The 18,115-nt window shown below is 44.2% G+C and overlaps 1 protein-coding gene across 2 annotated transcripts in view; it reads left to right on the forward strand.

Annotated features, from left to right (window-relative positions):
• The first annotated feature begins 6,650 nt into the window (after positions 1-6,650).
• Positions 6,651-18,115, forward strand: part of Schip1 (Schwannomin interacting protein 1) — a 468,359-nt gene continuing 456,894 nt past the window's right edge. For both annotated transcript variants that reach the window (XM_067151046.2, XM_067151048.2), the window contains exon 1: positions 6,651-6,769. The gene's annotated coding sequence lies outside the window, so the exon portion shown is untranslated. The remainder of the gene's footprint in view (positions 6,770-18,115) is intronic.

Genomic DNA, 18,115 nt, shown 5'->3' on the forward strand with positions numbered 1-18,115 from the left:
CACTGAAGTTGTGACTTGCCGTATTTTTGTCTGACAGGAGATTGAGGAGAGTTAGGTTGGTGGCCGCGAACAAGCTACAAATGTTCGTCGCAAATTGCCAAAGCTGGGAAACCCTTCGCGGAAGGGAATGTAATCAAGGAGTGCCTAATGGACGCGGCGGCATGTATTTGTCCTATGGAGCTAGTTGAGAAATTTCACAAAATCTCTCTTTCTCCTCACACTGTACCTCGCAGAATAGACAATATGGCCGTTGATATGGAACAACAATTAATGGAGAATGCAGCAAATTTTGTATCCTTTTCCATCGCCCTCGATGAATCAACCTACATTGGGGACACAGCTCAGATCGTTATTTTCATTCGAGGGTGGATGACGATATTCGGCTCACCAAGGATTTCCTAGACTTGGTAGCTCTCAAAGACACCACTACCGGTTTCGATATTTCCAAAGCAGTGGAGTGTGTTTTTGAGTCAATGGGATTAAAATGGGAGCGGTTCACGAGTGTAACGACGGATGGAGCTCCTGCATTACGTAGTCTACGCACGGGGTTCCTCAGCTATGTAAAATTAAAAATGACTGAGAGCGGTACTACCCTAATGGCGGCGATCCAGTGCCGGCAGGCAATCTGTGCAAAAGTCGCCAAACTTAAAGACGTAATCGGAACAGTTGTGCGAGTGGTAAATTTTATTCGATCCCATGGACTCACGCACCGTCAATTCAAAGAGTACCAGGCGAGTTGGCCGTGCACTTAGGGGCGCACAGCTGTGAGCTGGCATTCGGGAGATAGTGGGTTCGAAGCCCACTGTTGGTAGCCCTGAAGATGGTTTTCCGTGGTTTCCCATTTTCACACCGGGCAAATGCTGGGGCTGAACCTTAATTAGTACCTTAAAGGCCACGGCTGCTTTCTTCCCATTCCTGGGCCTTTCTTGTCCCATCGTCGCCATAAGACCTACCTGTGTCGGTTTGACGTAAAGCAAATAGCAACAAAAAAAAGTCAAAGAGTTCTTGGATGACATCGAAGTGGAGTATCCGGATATCCCGTACCATGCAGAAGTAAGATGGCTGAGCAAGGCGAAGGTGCTTCATCGAGTTTTTTGCTTGCGGAATGCAACAGATACCTTTTATGACATGAAACGGCGGCCCGAAATTATTTTGCGTAATCCTAAGTGGGTGGCGGACTGGGCCTTTTTAAGTGACATTACTGTCCATCTGAATACCTTGAACACTTCGCTTACCGAGCTCGATAGCTGCAGTCGCTTAAGTGCGACCAGTATCCAGTATTCGGGAGATAGTAGGTTCGAACCCCTCTGTCGGTAGCCCTGAAGATTGTTTTCCGTGGTTTCCCATTTTCACACAAATGTTGGGGCTGTACCTTAATTAAGGCCACGGCCGCTTCCTTCCCAGTCCTAGCCCTTTCCTGCCCCATCGTTGCCATAAAGACATATCTGTGTCGGTGCGACGTAAAGTCAATAGCAAAAAAAAAAAAAAAATCGCTTCAGGGCGAAAAGCACAATATCTGCTATTTGGTGGAAGAAATTCAAGAGTTCAAATGAAAATTGATTTTGTGAGAAAACCAGTTGCGTGCAAGGAACACAGGACATTTTCCATTGGTTGAAGCAGTGAAATAAGGTGTCGACATTGATGAGTACTTGCAGACAATTCGCCAATTACAAGAAGAGTTTGAAAAGAGATTTTCAGAATTATCAGAACCCCAAGCGGTGTTAGACGCAATTGTTCGAACATTTTCTCTTAGTGCAGACAGTGCTCCACAGCTATTTCAATTAGAGTAGCTTGAACTGCAGTGCAATGTTCGTCTTAAAGACCGCTTTCTAATGTCACGAAGTTTGGAAGAATTTTATAGTGGCTTTCCGCAAGAAGAATACCTTCTTTTATATAAACATGCATGTAAAGTTCTATCAATGTTCGGCTCAACGTACATTTGTGAGCGTTTATTTTCGGTTCTTAAGCTTACCAAAAGTAAACACCGTGCAACGATGAGCGATAGAAACTCGCGTAATTGTTTAAGAATATTGGTATAATATTGGTAAAATTTTGTTGAATTTTCCTCTCAGGTATGTTCAAATTTCAGTTTTGAATAAATCGCATTACTGTATTCTTTACTTAACACTTGATTTCGTTTCCTGCATATTCCATACATCGGAGTACCTTTCGATTTGTTTATGCGGTATATTTGTTATGGCAAAACAGCCCTATCAATATGATGTCAACAAACCCACAAAAGCCGCCGGACGCGCGACTATATGTACGTATCTAGTCAGCGCGGTCCGAACATCGTCTGTGTCAGGTCTCCTCGCTGCCACACAGTAGTGGTGGTAGGGGAAGGAGCGCTAGTCTGACTGCCCAGTGCTCCCCGAGCGCGGGCGCGCTCTCGGAGCGCAATAGCTGGATGGCCCTGATCTAGATCTTCCAGTGTTCAATACGACCTATCATGGTGAGTCGGTAAATACCAGCAGGGATAAATATTGTGGGTTGCATAATACTAGATTGGAAGGGGCGGCTGTCTCATGGCGGGGGACAAAGTGTCTGACGGAAGTGACCTCACAGAGGCTGCGGCTACAATGGAGTTCTCCTTGATATAACATTGAGTAAAATGTATTCATGTCCGCCTCTGTGGTGTAGTGGTTAGCGTGATTAGCTGCCACCCCCAGAGGTCCGGGTTCCATTCCCGGCTCTGCCACGAAATTTGAAAAGTGGTACGAGGTCTGGAACGGGGTCCACTCAGCCTCGGGAGGTCAACTGAGTAGAGGGGGGTTCGATTCCCACCTCAGCCATCCTAGAAGTGTTTTTTCCGTGTTTTCACACTTTTCCTCCAGGCAAATGCCGGGATGGTACCTAACTTAAGGCCACGGCCGCTTCCTTCCCTCTTCCTTGTCTATGCCTTCCAGTCTTCCCATCCCCTCACAAGGCCCCTGTTCAGCATAGCAGGTGAGGTCGCCCGACCCAAAGTCTGAAGCTCCAGGACACTGCCATAGAGGCGGGATCTCTCGCTGAGTCTGAGGGAAAAGCTGAGCCTGGAGAGTAAACAGATTAAGAAGAGGAAGATATATTCATGATCATCAGCTTTTTACTTACCTTTCACACAGTAATTTCATCTGTCGAAATCAATCTTTTGTACTAGTTTCTAGTTTCACATAGTCTCAACATTAAGGTTGTTCTTAGGAATTTAAAGAGCTCTAAAACATTGAGCTACGTTCTATGACGCAGTATTAGAAGTCACACATTGAAGCGGGAAGTTGTCGGAAAGGAAGTACGATGTTGACTTCCTACCTTGCCACAATAAACTCCTTGTTCCGCACACGTTGGTAGGACATTGCAGAGCTCTTGAAGGGTTTCTCTGGCTAAACCCTGAAGCCCTACCGTAAACATCTGACCCATTCCAGCACAGAGAAGATGTCACAGTTATTTGTGGCGTACCTTCGAAGCATTTTTCACAATTCTTCGTTTGGAAGGACGTTACTCATCCAGACTGAGGGAAGGGGGAGAAGAACAACGTACAGAGTACGGCACCACGAGGGTATTTCGCCCATCGATGATGGAAAGAGGTGGATTTAACATAAACCTTACGATCAAAAGTCTGATCGACGTATGGAAAGTCACTTTTACTTTGTATTACCTTAATGGTTCAGTAATGTGCAGTCCAGTAAATATACAGACGCTGTTATATTTGAATACAACTTTCCTGAATTATTTACATTTTTGAGTGTGATGTAAGTTTTCCCCTTAACGTTGCTGCGTGAGTTTAAATGAGACCATCCGGTTTTTCTCTCCTGGAAACTTGGGCCTGCCTACTTTGGAAAATACAAGCAGGCACAGGGTCTCGTGGCACTGACACCATGTCTTTGTTATGAGATTTAAAAGACTTTCCCTTCTCCTGGGCAGTATCTCTTTTCAGACTTATTTCTCCTCCATTGATTGTGACTAAACCGGGCGAGTTGGCCGTGCAGTTAGGGACGCGCAGCTGTGAGCTTGTATCCGGGAGATAGTGGGTTCGAACCCCACTGTCAGCAGCGCTGAATATGGTTTTCCGTGGTTTCCCATTTTCACACCAGGCAAATATTGTGGCTGTACCTTACTTAAGGTCACGGCCGCTTCCTTCCCTTTCCTAGGCCTTTCCTCTCCCATCGTCTCCATAAGACCTATCTGTGTCGGTACGACGTAAAACAAATAACAAATAAAGTAGATTGTGACTAAGCGGTGATAATTGTATATTTTTCAACAGTAAAAGACTCCGAGATTCAGGAAATACCAGCGATTCGCTACAATAAATCTCTCATGACAAATGTATAGATATGTCTAAGATTTGTGTGAGCTAATCTGAAGAACATTCATCAAACATCGCCGAGTAGTGACGGCTCTAGCGAGCCCTGTCTGAACCGTCCATGACAAACCCCAATTATGTGCTGGAGGAATTGTCGAACATGCCATTGTCTACAAACAGATTCATGACGTTGTGCAAACAGTTTTACTGTTATGAGCAACTTTAACATTGCAAGGCGTTTTTAGATGAATCATATGAAACTTGAATAATGATATCAAGATAAAACTGGCCTTTACAGTAAGTTACGAGTTATTGTCGACTTAGAGGAAGCGCTCTGTTACCAGAGGGTGAGGTGTAGGAGCCGGATGCTCTTCTCGTCAGCAGTCTCAGCTAACTGAGATGCAACGAATTGTGGTGAATGAGGTCGACTGTGGAACTGTCCCGCAATTTGTGTGGAAGTGAGATTGGGAAAGTCATTCTTAGGACAGCGGGCGGTGGATTTCAAAACCACGCGTGTCCCAAATGCAAAAACTGGCTCCATATCTGTAGCAAGACCAATGCACTCGGTGTCGATAATAATAATAATAATAATAATAATAATAATAATAATAATAATAATATAATAATAATAATAATAATAATAATAATAATAATAATAATAATAATAATAATAATAATAATAATATGTGAAAGCTGAGCGTGGTGATAAGGTGGAAAAGAGAACCGCCCTCTACATCGGATGAGTTGTTAGGGAAATAGAACTAAGTGACGGAAACGGTAGGAGGAACTGACCCGTCAGACGAGATTGCCATGAAGACCATTTACAAGGCATACACTGTGCGTAGCAGCGGTATGATCTACGTAACGTTTGATTTCTACCCGACTTAAAGAACATATCCATCACACCAAGAACCAAGACACGGAAACCTTAGCTGCAGCTGAAATATAATTTGATAAAATCAGGATTTCAGTAGGTGATCCCCGTAATCTCGAGAAAAAAGAAGCCGAGAGGCAATACAAATTAAGAAACACGCGGAGAGTACGAATTTAGAGGAAGCTAACTCGCGCATGCAGGTCGGACCGCACGAGCCTTCAAGTTACCGGTACTCCCAGCTGTGTGTCCACCGGGAGGTGGGGGGGGGGCAGTGACCACCTTCTAATTGCCTGGGGACTGATCAGTTGCGACGTGCGCGATAACAAAGAATGACGTCACGTGCAGATTGCAGGTGAGTGCCACACACTAAGTCAGACCACTCAGACCTCTCATGAAACTTAGCAAGAAAATGAAAATTAGAAAATTCAGTTGTCAAATAACCTCTTACGACTTTTAAAAAAAATTATAACACTCCCTTCCAACGCAGGTACAGAATAGTGTTGGACTAAAACGATGGCATGGCTTCTCTTTCTCAATACCACACTACTGTTTTCATCTCTGTCTGTATTTTATTCGGTTTTTCTTGTTTCCTTGTTCATTTTTAGTAAATGTGGCAGGTCATTACCCTTTTTGCATGAAAATTCATTGATTTCACTCATTTTGTCTTCTGGCTTTATTCTAATGCACTTCCATGAGTCTGCCGTTTAATTAAGATTGTATTCGTAGTTATAGTAATATAGTGGGTACTGACTTCACATCCCATCGAACCACATTTAAAATTAAACTTCATGTCTATAAGGTACTTACCTGCTTCAGTATGTGAATTGTATCACAACTTGTTTTACGTTGCACAGACACAGATAAGTCTTATGGCGACGATGGGAGAGGAAAGGCCCACTAGTCGGAAGGAATCGGCCGTGACCTTAATTAAGTTACAGCCTGGTGTGAAAATGGGAAACCACAGAAAACCATCTTCAGAGCTGCCGACAGTGGGGCTCGAACCCACTATTTCCGGACGCGAACACACAGCTGCACGCCCCTAAAGGCAGGGCCAACTCACCTAGTAGTAAAGTGATGGCGCTAGTGCCGGGACTGTCCACCTGGTGCAGACGAATGTGGGATAAACCCTAAAGAATGGTGTGAAGGCGTTTTCTCGCTAGCTCGACTTCAAAGCGCTCACCTACTCTCACTTCACTAACACACAACTCGTCAAAATCGCCAAATTTTATTAGTCAATGCATTATGCTTCTGTCGAAAGAAATTTGAGCAAGGCATGGCCAATTATAATGGTAGAAACTGTACCTCAGAATTTAAATGATGAATTAGTGCACAACGTTCCTTGCACTTGACGCGTCCTTCCAGCTCATGTATCAAGCGTTCCAGTGCGTGCCTAGGGCAGAGCGCACACTAGCAGGCGGCCATAGTTAGGTTACCATAGCAACTAGAGGGGGAGAGGGGAGATCTATCGGGTAGTCTGGCCAGGTCATCACGTCACGAGGCGCACATTATCCTAGGGCACATCGCACTAAGTGTGTCTCCGGCTAACCAGTAAGTGTGTGTCTTTAAAAACAGCCAACATTGAGCAGATCAAGGAGCCGGAATGGGTCGCCCAGTAGGTGAGTACATGCCTTGTGCGATGCACAGCAGTATTGAGCTGCACGCCCACACAGTTCCGTGTCCAGGCACCGACAACATATTTACAGTGATAAACCAGTTGCTTCATCAAGTGCCATTCACATTCCCGACACAATTTGACCTGTAATTGCTATGAGACAAGCTGTCAACACAATAAACACGAACGAGAGAAAGTAGTTTGGTCGTCCTAGTTAGACTTTTTGCGGAAAATGATTTTTTGCCGGTCTTTTTTGTAACTTGATTTCTCTAGCGTGTATGGTTTGTCAGATATTAGATTAGCTGACATTGCCGCCATATTTAAAGAGCCAAAACATACATGTTATACATTTTTTGGATCAGGAAATCTTAACCAGTTCAAAGGACTGAGAAATCAAAGTGTACATTCTAGATGTCAATGTGCTCTTACTACTTATATTTGTTACGGTACTTTTATGGTGACTAGAAAACTAATTACGCTATTCGCACGGACTCCATAACAAGATCGTGTAAACAATTGAAGTATATCCGAAAGTTTTTCAGATATCCGCAGGTGGTGGTGATTATTGTTTTAAGAGGAAATACAACATCCTCTATTAATACCAATCATAAAGGAAAATGGGACAGGTCCCACACTGGGAAGAATGAAGGTATCGGCAAAAGGAAAGGTAGGACTCAGCTCGGGGACCCACGATCCCAAGTTCGGAGCTGCTGGTCCCTCTTACGACAGGCAGGTGCACTCTATGGCCGCCACGGATCTAGCAGACAACTCTCCCACTTCCTGCCGCTGACCAGTCGTAAGGCGAGCAAAGTTCTGGTTTACATTAAATATTTTCTGAAGGATTTCTCCTCAGACAAATCTCCTGGATGTTTTTTTTTAATTTCCTAAATTCATCTGGTATACTATGAGCTTTCAACTCTTAATTCATCTGTAGCCTATCTAAATAGCACAATGTCATTTTTCCAATAAGTAAAGTAAACTCGTGTCCTCATCCCGAGGTGGCGCAGCTCTTTTCAGGCACACCCCCATTGGAGGTGAGCTGCATGTACCATTTCAACCACATACCAGCCCTCCTGCCATTCTTAAATTTCTGGCAGTACCGGGAATCGAACCCGGGCCCCCGAGGACGGCAGCTAATAACACTAACCGTTACGCTACGGAGGCATTTTTCCAATAATAATAATAATAATAATAATAATAATAATAATAATAATAATAATAATAATAATAATAATAATAATAATAATAATAATAATAATAATAATAATCCTTAGTGTGGCTCACCTTGTCACTCACATCACTTGCACTTACCAAAATGAAGCCAAGACGGCTTTTCTCAAATTCTCTGCTTTCTTCTGTCACTTTAACATCAGTAATAATCCACATCTCTTATAATTCTATCCACGGCGCAACAACCATGACCTACCAAGAGACCACTGCTCAGCGCCAAGGTCTTTTGCATCAAACAGATTAACGTAGACGTAGGATGTAAGAGGTACGTAGAAATGAGAAGTTTAGCACAGGACAGGGTGGCACGGAGACCTGCTCAAGCCATTATTATTATTATTATTATTATTATTATTATTATTATTATTATTATTATTATTATTATTATTATTATTATTATTATTATTATTATTATTATTATTATTATTGCTAGAAACTGTTAGCATGAGGTTTCACGCATCCTCAGTGTAGCTACGTAAGACGTGATAGAAAGTTTACTGTGGACCGTGATAACCTTCAGCTCTCCTTCCTGTTCCGGGAAAAGGAGGCGTACAGTAGCCTACCTTGTGACGAGGGGAAATCAATAATGTTGTTATGAATTGTGGAGCTGGCGCTTGAGGCACGCTGCAGGCTTTAAAGAGCGTAAACTGCCTTCGAGTTCGCCTCTGTGGTGTAGTGGTTAGCGTGATCAGCTGCCACCCCCGGAGGTCCGGGTTCGATTCCCGCCTCTGCCACAAAATTTGAAAATTGGTTCCAGGGCTGGAACGGGGTCCACTCAGCCTCGGGAGGTCAACTGAGTAGAGGGGGGTTCGATTCTCACCTCAGCCATCCTCGAAGTGGTTTTCCGTGGTTTCCCACTTCTCCTCCAGGCAAATGCCGGGGTGGTACCTAACTTAAGGCCACGGCCTCTTCCTTCCCTCTTCGTCGCCTATCTCTACCAATCTTCCCATCCCCCGCAAGGCCCCTGTTCAGCATAGCGTATGAGGCCGCCTGGGCGAGGTAGTGGTCCTTCTCCCAAGTTGTATCCCCGACCCAAAGTCTCCCTCTCCCTCGCTGAGTCCGAGGAAAAACCCAATCCTGGAAGGTAAGCAGAAAGTGCCTTCGAAATAAAACAGTGAACTTTGTAAACAGCACAAGACTGCAGCTACTTTCAAAGGCCTTAGAGGACAACATTCTCGTCAGAGGGACGTAATCGAGTTGCGACTTGTGAAACTGACGAGAATTACGTTAAGAATGGCCAAGATCGGTCGGTTACGGCTGTTTGCCCAGTAGCGGATCGCTCACTGCTACTGAATAACTGGACACTTTTATTATTATTTACCTCAATACTGCGTTATATCCAACCAAATCCCAAGGCGCAACAGCCCCGAAGGACCAAGGCCTACCAAGCGACCGCTGCTCAGCCCGAAGGCCTGCAGGTTACGAGGTGTCGTGTGGTCAGCACGACGAATCCTCTCGGCCCTTATTCTTGGCTTTCTAGACCGGCGCCGCTATCTCATCGTCACAAAGCTCCTCGACTGCAATCACGTAGTCTGAGTGGACCTCGAACCAGCCCTCATATCCTAATGAAAGTCCCTGAAATCGCTGGGAATCGAACCGAGGCCTCCGCTTAAGAGGCAGACTCGCTACCTCTACACCACGGACCTGTTATCTGCCTTACAAATCTGAATAATGGTGTTATTTATTTCAATAAATTATACCTGATATGGTGAAATATAAAAACAAAGAGAGGAAATGGCTTCTGATTGGACTAAGGCACCAATACACAAGGAAGGGAAGAGGAGGTACTTAACTGATCACTATACCACGCAAGGTGTTCAGTGGAATTCCAGAAAGGCGGCTACGATCAACGGCTGAGTAAGTTGAATTAATACCAGTGTTGTTTCAGACTACAGATTTTCAGTATGCGCCAGGTAATTCAAATTGCTTGCCGAGGAAAATGTTAGCGGTACAGGGGGACTATGGGATTAAGAGTAGATTACTAAAATCAATCAAAAGGTATTTATGTTGACAATTGGGCTGCAGTAAGAATTAGTTCTCGGTTCAAGGTACGCTGTCATCTTTCACCTTCGTCGCTCGCAGTTTACATGGATCATCTACTGAAAGGGAGGGAGCAGTTTGGCCTATGCTGACGACTTGGTCTTAATGGCAGATTGCCCCAAAAGCCTGCAGTCTAATATCGTGGAACTTGAAAATAGGTGCAGTGACTACGATACGAAAGTTAGCCTTTCTAAGACTAAATTTATGTCAGTAGGTAAGATATCCGAGAATTGAATGCCAGTTTGGGAATACAAAGCTGGAACAGGTAGATTATTTCAAGTATTTAGGATGTGTATTCTTCCAGGATGGTAATATAGTAAGGTGTTAACGCAGTGAACTCGCAGTTGCGATCAACAGTATTCTGTAAGAAGGAAGTCAGCTCCCAGACGAAACTATCTTTACATCGGTCCGTTTTCAGACGAACTTTGCTTTACGGGACCGAAAGTTAGAAGTAACAGACGTGAAAGAAGGGAGATACAAAGAGGTGGGGACAATGGCAAGAAGTTACTCGGATTGAGGAGATAAAGGATAAGTTAGTTGATGAAACTGTTCGCATAAACTGGTTTCGTTGGGATAATGTGAGGCGAATGGAGGAGGATAGGTTTCCTAGGAGAGCATTGAACATGGTTGTGGAGAAGTAGACGGAGAGCAAGACGACGATTGTTAGACTGATTAAATGATAACAGATATAGAACTAAGCAAGACTGGTTACAAAAGAGTGTGGAGGAGTATAGTTAATTCACAGAGTATCGCAGACTGAGCGTTGAAAGGTTTAACAGTCTATAATGAAGGTGTATGTAGATTTTCTTCTACTTTCCCAATAGCTGGAGGCTGCCCTGGCTGGGAGAGAATGAAATTGTGAGGAGATATTTAAAGAACAGCTGTAACTTCATATTGTTTGGAACCGTGAAATACTGTTCGCAATATATTTAATTGACTACAGGTTAAAATCCACGCGAGAAAAGCCATCGCAAATGTGCCTTGCTGGTCCATTAATAGCCGGCGTGATCGCCTGACTGTTGAATGCAGCTTGTGGGATGTCTGTTGCACTTGGTCGGTTAATGCCGGTTGTGGATGACGCTGGAGTTGTCGTCCAATGATGTCCCATACGTGCTCGATTGGGGACAGATCGGGGTAACATATCGACACTCTGTAGACCACGTTGGATTACAACAGCGGCTTGGGGGCGTGCATTATCCTGTTGGAAAACGCCCCCGGGAATGCTGTGTCTTCGGAGCTGTCGACGGTGGGATTCGAACCCACTGTTTCCTAAATGCAAGCTCACAGCTTTGAGCCCCTAACCGGGCGGCAAACGAATAAGCATCACGTTGCTGATGATGCACCGCTAGTTACAAGAACTCCGCCGCTCACCTAACGAGTATAACCGAGAGGACCACATCAGATGAATCTTGCTTGTTTTCCTTCCCCCCCCCCCCCAATTATATTTTCACTTATTTCGAAAAAGTACTTTTTATCGTTGTCTTTTCTTAACTAGGTTTTCTATCAAATTATGTGTTGACTTGTAAGTGAATTTCGCTTACTTGATGAAATTTCATGCAGAATGGCAAAGAAAATGTAGCATTCCTCTGGGAGGACTTGTAGCGGGCCGCAGCTGTTGACTCATCACGTCTACACTAGTGTTGGCTACTGAATGCATGATTCGAAGCAGTGTATCGATTCATTCAAGTGTCCGAGTGAATCGATTCACAGGAACGGCGAGCTCACAGCACACGATTCAGCTTACTCCCAGCGGACAGTGCTGAGTGGCGCACTCACTGGACGTTGACAGGGAGCCGAGCTTCCGCTGCAGCGAGACAGTGAATCATGGCACATCGAAAGAATCGCGAACGAGCGCGGCTCAGTGAGACACAAGATGCACGCGGCTCCTTATCGGCTCACTGGACACGCGGAGAGCCGAGCTTCCGCTGTAGCGAGATATACAGTGAGCCATGGCACACCGAAAGAATCGTGAACGAGCGCGACTCAGTGAGACACAAGACACACACGGCTCCTTATCGGCTCACTGGACACACGGAGAGCCGAGCTTCCGCTGCAGCGAGGCAGTGAATCATGGCACATCGAAAGAATCGTGAACGAGCGCGACTCAGTGAGACACAAGACACACACGGCTCCTTATCGGCACACTGGACACACGGAGAGCCGAGCTTCCGCTGTAGCGAGATATACAGTGAGCCATGGCACACCGAAAGAATCGTGAACGAGCGCGACTCAGTGAGACACAAGATACACGCGGCTCCTTATCGGCTCACTGGACACACGGAGAGCCGAGCTTCCGCTGCAGCGAGGCAGTGAATCATGGCACATCGAAAGAATCGTGAACGAGCGCGACTCAGTGAGACACAAGACACACACGGCTCCTTATCGGCACACTGGACACTGGCCGGTGGCGGAGAGCCGAGCTTCCGCTGCAGCGAGGCAGTGAATCATGGCACATCGAAAGAATCGTGAACAAGCACGGCTCAGTGAGACACAAGATACACACGGCTCCTTATCGGCTCACTGGACACTGGCCGGTGGCGGAGAGCCGAGCTTCCGCTGCAGCGAGATATACAGTGAGCCATGGCACACCGAAAGAATCGTGAACGAGCGCGACTCAGTGAGACACAAGACACACACGGCTCCTTATCGGCACACTGGACACGCGGAGAGCCGAGCTTCCGCTGCAGCGAGGCAGTGAATCATGGCACATCGAAAGAATCGTGAACAAGCACGGCTCAGTGAGACACAAGATACACACGGCTCCTTATCGGCTCACTGCAGCGAGACATACATTGAGCCATAGCACACCGAAAGAATCGTGAACAAGCACGGCTCAGTGAGACACAAGATACACACGGCTCCTTATCGGCTCACTGCAGCGAGACATACATTGAGCCATAGCACACCGAAAGAATCGTGAACAAGCACGGCTCAGTGAGACACAAGATACACACGGCTCCTTATCGGCAGACTGGACACTGGCGGAGAGCCGGGCTTCCTCTGAAGCAATACATCAAAGTCACGGTACACTGAAAGAATCGTACGCTAAATGGACTCCCGAGCTCAGCTCATTTGAAAATAATACCCACTGCATTCACTGTCCTCTTCTTACAGGGAGGTTTAAATAATACATGGATTTATTTTCACTGTTAAAAAGGTAGTCAAAACATAATTCTAAAGTAGCTGGTAAGTAGGTAGGCTATTAGGTTATACTATTTATTAGTTTAATGAATCTTAGTATTATAACTTAGTTGACATTTGACAATTAATTAAACTCGACTCTAGCCTTCCCTATGACTATGAGTCATGCTCTTGAACCACTCAAAAGTGCCTGTTTTATATTGGGAAGAACGGCTCAGTATTGTCTCAGTTCGTACGTCACATCGTTGCACAAGACTTCAATCATACGTGGACAGTAAGTGCCGACTGACGGAATAACTTAACCAACAGTATGTTGAATCAGAAAACCAGCGGGCTACTGTACATCTCGGGTAGCCTATACAAAATATGACGATTTTAAAAAATCCTCTGCTGATAGAAAAATACAGTACGTATTTTCAAAAGTGACTTAGCGAGTTGGACGTGCGGTTAGTATCGCGTAGCTATGTGCTTGCATTCGGGGGATAGTGGGTTAGTATCGCGTAGCTATGCGCTTGCATTCGGGGGATAGTGGGTTCGAATCCCACCGTCGGCAGCCGTTAAGATGGTTTTCCGTAGTTTCCCCATTTTTACAGCAGGAAATCCTGGGTACTGTACCTTAATTAAGGCCATGGCTGCTACCTTCCTAATCCAGGACCTTTCCCATCCTGCGTCGCCGAAAACCTTCAATGTATTAGAGTGGCTAAGAAAGTTCATAGTATGAAGACCAGATGGCAGCAGCGAACAATGAATGCTGTTGCTGCTGTATTACCAGCACATACTACACAGATGCAGTAGGAGCGGTGACTCTAATGTGCCGTGAATCGGATCACTGTATCGATTCAGTAACGTGAACGGAATCAAATGAATCGATTCAGTAAAATGAATCGAATGCCCCATCACTAGTCTACACATGGTCGACCGCTGGCTCTCACTCACTTGTTCTTTAACGTCTTTCGGAGGACTTACGCCGTGAACTCTACTGTGGTCAACACACTCTCACTTAACACTAATATAACTTGATGTCAAGTGTTTTATGGTGCAAAATGTAATTTAGTTTCATTCCGCTTATCACTGGCATTGCGTATCAGTATCGCCCAGTAGATGCCGCTTCCTCTGCCATCTGGCTCTCAGCATATTCCTAGCCTTTTCTTAAACTTGCTCCTCATTCCATAAATGGATTTTGGACCAAATTTGTCCCCTTGAATTCCGACTTTATGTTCATATTCTGATCTTTCCTACTTTAAAAGCTTCACTCAAGCGTTTTCGTCTACTAACGACATTCCATGCCATCCCTCCAAGGACAGCTCGGAACATACGGTAGAGTTTAGTCGAGCAGCTCGTCTCCTTTCTCACAACTGTTCCCAATCCAAATCATGGCAACATTTTTGTCGGAAATCACCAAGAACAAATCGAACTCCTTTTCTTCGGATATTTTTCCAGTTCTTGAACCAAGTAATTCTGATGAGGGTCCCATACACTGGAACCATACTCTTACCAGAGACATGTATGCCCTCTCCGAAACATTCTCATAACGTCTGTGAAATGTCGTATGGCTTTTTTAGTGCCGGGATATTTCAGGACGGGTTCGGCTCGCCAGGTGCAGGTCTTTCTATTTGACACCCGTAGGCGACCTGCGCGTCGTGATGAGGATGAAATGATGATGAAGACAACACATACATCCAGCCCCCGTGCCGTTGGAATTAACCAATTAAGGTTAAAATCCCCGACCCGGCCGGGAATCGAACCCGGGACCCTCTGAATCGAAGGCCAATACGCTGACCATTCAGCCAACGAGTCGGACATATAACGTCTGTAACCTTGCTTTATGAGTACCCCAACGAATATCTCATGTGATTCCAGGTCTTCACTCATATCACATGTCCAGCATCGCCGAGCCAAAACTACCGGACATTTTGGGGATACATTTATATTAGAGTGTAGGTGTTCACTAAGGGAGAATTTCTGGATATTCCTTGGCTAAGAGGGTGAAAATGGGAATGAATTGTTTAAATGAGTAGGCCTATATCTATATCCCATAAACGTAAACGTGAAAATTGGTATTTGGAATCTACTTTTAAAATGAAAGGATTTTTTTGGAAAATCCATTCTATGGGTATTGAACAGGAGTGACAAAGTGACTATATCTATAGTATATATCAGAAATGTAATATGTTAAAGAAGTGAAAATTGGCATTTTAAAAAACAAAGAAACGTATTATTTTTAGAAAAAAGGTACAAAGGGGGAGGTATAAAGGACTGAAAGGGGGTTCAATATTTTTTATTGAGATAGTGATATCTCAAAAACTAAAGACGTTACACACGTAAAAATTAGCATTTTGAACCTCTTTTAAATGTAAAGAAACATGTAATGGTATATTTTGTTTTCGGAAAAATCACTTAAGGGGGTATAAAGGACTGAAAAGAGGGTTGAATTATTTTCATTAGGATCTCATTGGCCTAAAAATTGGTATTTGGAATCTCCTTTAAAAATAAAGGAACACGTATTCTTTTGTTTTCGGAAAATCCATTTAAGGGGATGAAATAATTGAAAAATTAGTTGAATTAATTTTAGAGGATAATTCTAAGATGTTACAGACGTGAAAGTTGGTATTTGGAATCCGTTATGTATTTTTGTATTTGTTTTCGACTTGAGAGAAGATTGTACGTCACAAACGTGGTTTCTCGGATAAATGAAACTCAGTTTTCGGTGAATACTTATACTTTGTACAGTACAGAACAAGGATTACTTTTAACGAATTACGAAATCTACGTCAGCGAATAACAGCTAGTTTACATCTATAAGAGAACACAAAGTGCCCTACAGATCCCCCACCCCCAATCATTACAGTATTAGATAACACTTCACCTACTCTAATTATCTGAGTCTATTTTCTAGAAATGTAGTCACCCATTCAAGCACTCTTCTGTCTACTCCAATTGCACTCACTTTCGTCAGAAATCTCTCATGGTCTACCCTGTCAAAAACCATATCTGCTATATATTGTTTCCTTTTAACGAGATCGTATTGATGCGATGGATTCATTTGTGTGTATGTTTTCATTTTTAGGATTGATATCCGTTTAGGTTTCATGTCACCGAAGCTACAGTTTTGTATGAGAACAAGTCTCAGGCATACCCCAAGGCACCGCGGAATCCTATAAATTGAGCTTCACTGGAATAAACTTTCTTAAATCAGAACTACCTTCTGTCCAAACAGTTATTAATTTGCTAAACAGAAAGAATCAGAAAGCATACCTGTCCAAAAGCTGCAGATATCAGTATCCGCTTTATGCTTGTGACCCTTTCCCTGGTACATTGGGGCAACTCTCCATTTCCTTCATGCAAACAGTAATGAAATAAGTACTTCAGATATGGCACTATATCGCTACCCATAGCCTTCAATATACGTTTTCTCAGAAATCTTATCAATCCCAGCTGCCTTTCTAGCTTTCAACTTTTGTATACCTTTATCATCACAGGTAAATTTCTGTCTTTCGCCAGTATTAGTCGCCTCCTCTAACTGGACGTTATCTTTATATCCAAATTCATTTACATATTACCGACTGAATACTCCTGCCTTGTGTAAGTCCTCGCATATTCACTCTCCTTGTTCATGAATGGCCCCTGGAACGTGTTTTTGCCTTAAGGTACCTATACATACCTTTTCACTGTTCGCTGCGAATTATGTTTGCCGTCGTGTTGTGCTTACCTGACTTTTATGCTAAATTCAATTTCCTAGTGAGCCGCTTCAATCTCTCCTTAGTCTGGCAACCATGTCTAACTCTATTTGTTTCTAATCTGCACCTCCTTCTTAAGTTCTTTACTTCCCTGTTATAATATAATGGGTCCTTCCTATTTCTTACCACCTGTAAAGGTACAAAGCTGTTTTAACACTCCTCAGCAATTGCTTTAAACCCATCCCATTGATCCATTGATCATAACTATTTGGCCATTCTGTTCTGTAAAGTGCACTTCTCTCAATGTTACACACGAGATGTGAACAGGACAGTCTAAACATGTACTGTACTGTATTTTGAACCAGTCGAGACAATTTCTTGCCGCTAAATTAAAGAGGAGGATACAGTAGTAGTATAATTGGATGGTTCTGCGGCCACCTCCACCTCAGGCTCCCAGAGGCCACCTCCACCTCCTCCGCCGCCGCCGCCGCCGCCACCCGAGGGAAATTTGAATTTTGGCGGGAAATTTGAATTTTGGCGGGAGATTTGAATTTGTAAACAAAGCCACGTGCTTTTTGACAGCTGTCATCGACAACAACGCATCGCTAACCTCACTGCTGCCATCTTGACGGGCCTAAACCTCACTAGTGCCAACTTAACCTAACTAGCGAGAGGTAAACAAACCCACGAGTTTTTTGACAGCCACGTGCTTTTTGACAGACAACAACGCATCGCTAACCTCAGTACTGCCATCTTGACGGACCTAAACCTCAGCAGTGCCAACTTAACCTCACTAGCATGAGGTAAACAAAGCCACGTGCTTTTTGACAGCCACGTGCTTTTTGACAGATTTGTAAACAAAGCCACGTGCTTTTTGACAGCTGTCATCGACAACAACGCATCGCTAACGTCAGTACTGCCATCTCGACGGGCCTAAACCTTAGTGGTACCAACTTAACCTAACTAGCATGAGGTAAACAAAGCCACGTGCTTTTTTGACAGCTGTCATCCGCCATCTTTAAACCACAGAGCACTGTGCTGCCCTCTTGCGTCACCTGTCATCGGCAGTGCTGCCATTCTGACGGGCCTAAACCTTAGTGCTACCAACTTAACCTCACTAGCTCGAGATAAACAAATCCACGTGCTTTTTGACAGCCACGTGCTTTTTTGATAGCTGTCATCCACTATCTTTAATCTATAGAGCACAGTGCTGCCCTCTTTAGCTACTTACCTTTGAAATGTGGTGGCGGATAATTTGAAAAATG

Source organism: Anabrus simplex, chromosome 7 (assembly GCF_040414725.1).
Source record: "Anabrus simplex isolate iqAnaSimp1 chromosome 7, ASM4041472v1, whole genome shotgun sequence".
NCBI lineage: Eukaryota > Metazoa > Arthropoda > Insecta > Orthoptera > Tettigoniidae > Anabrus > Anabrus simplex.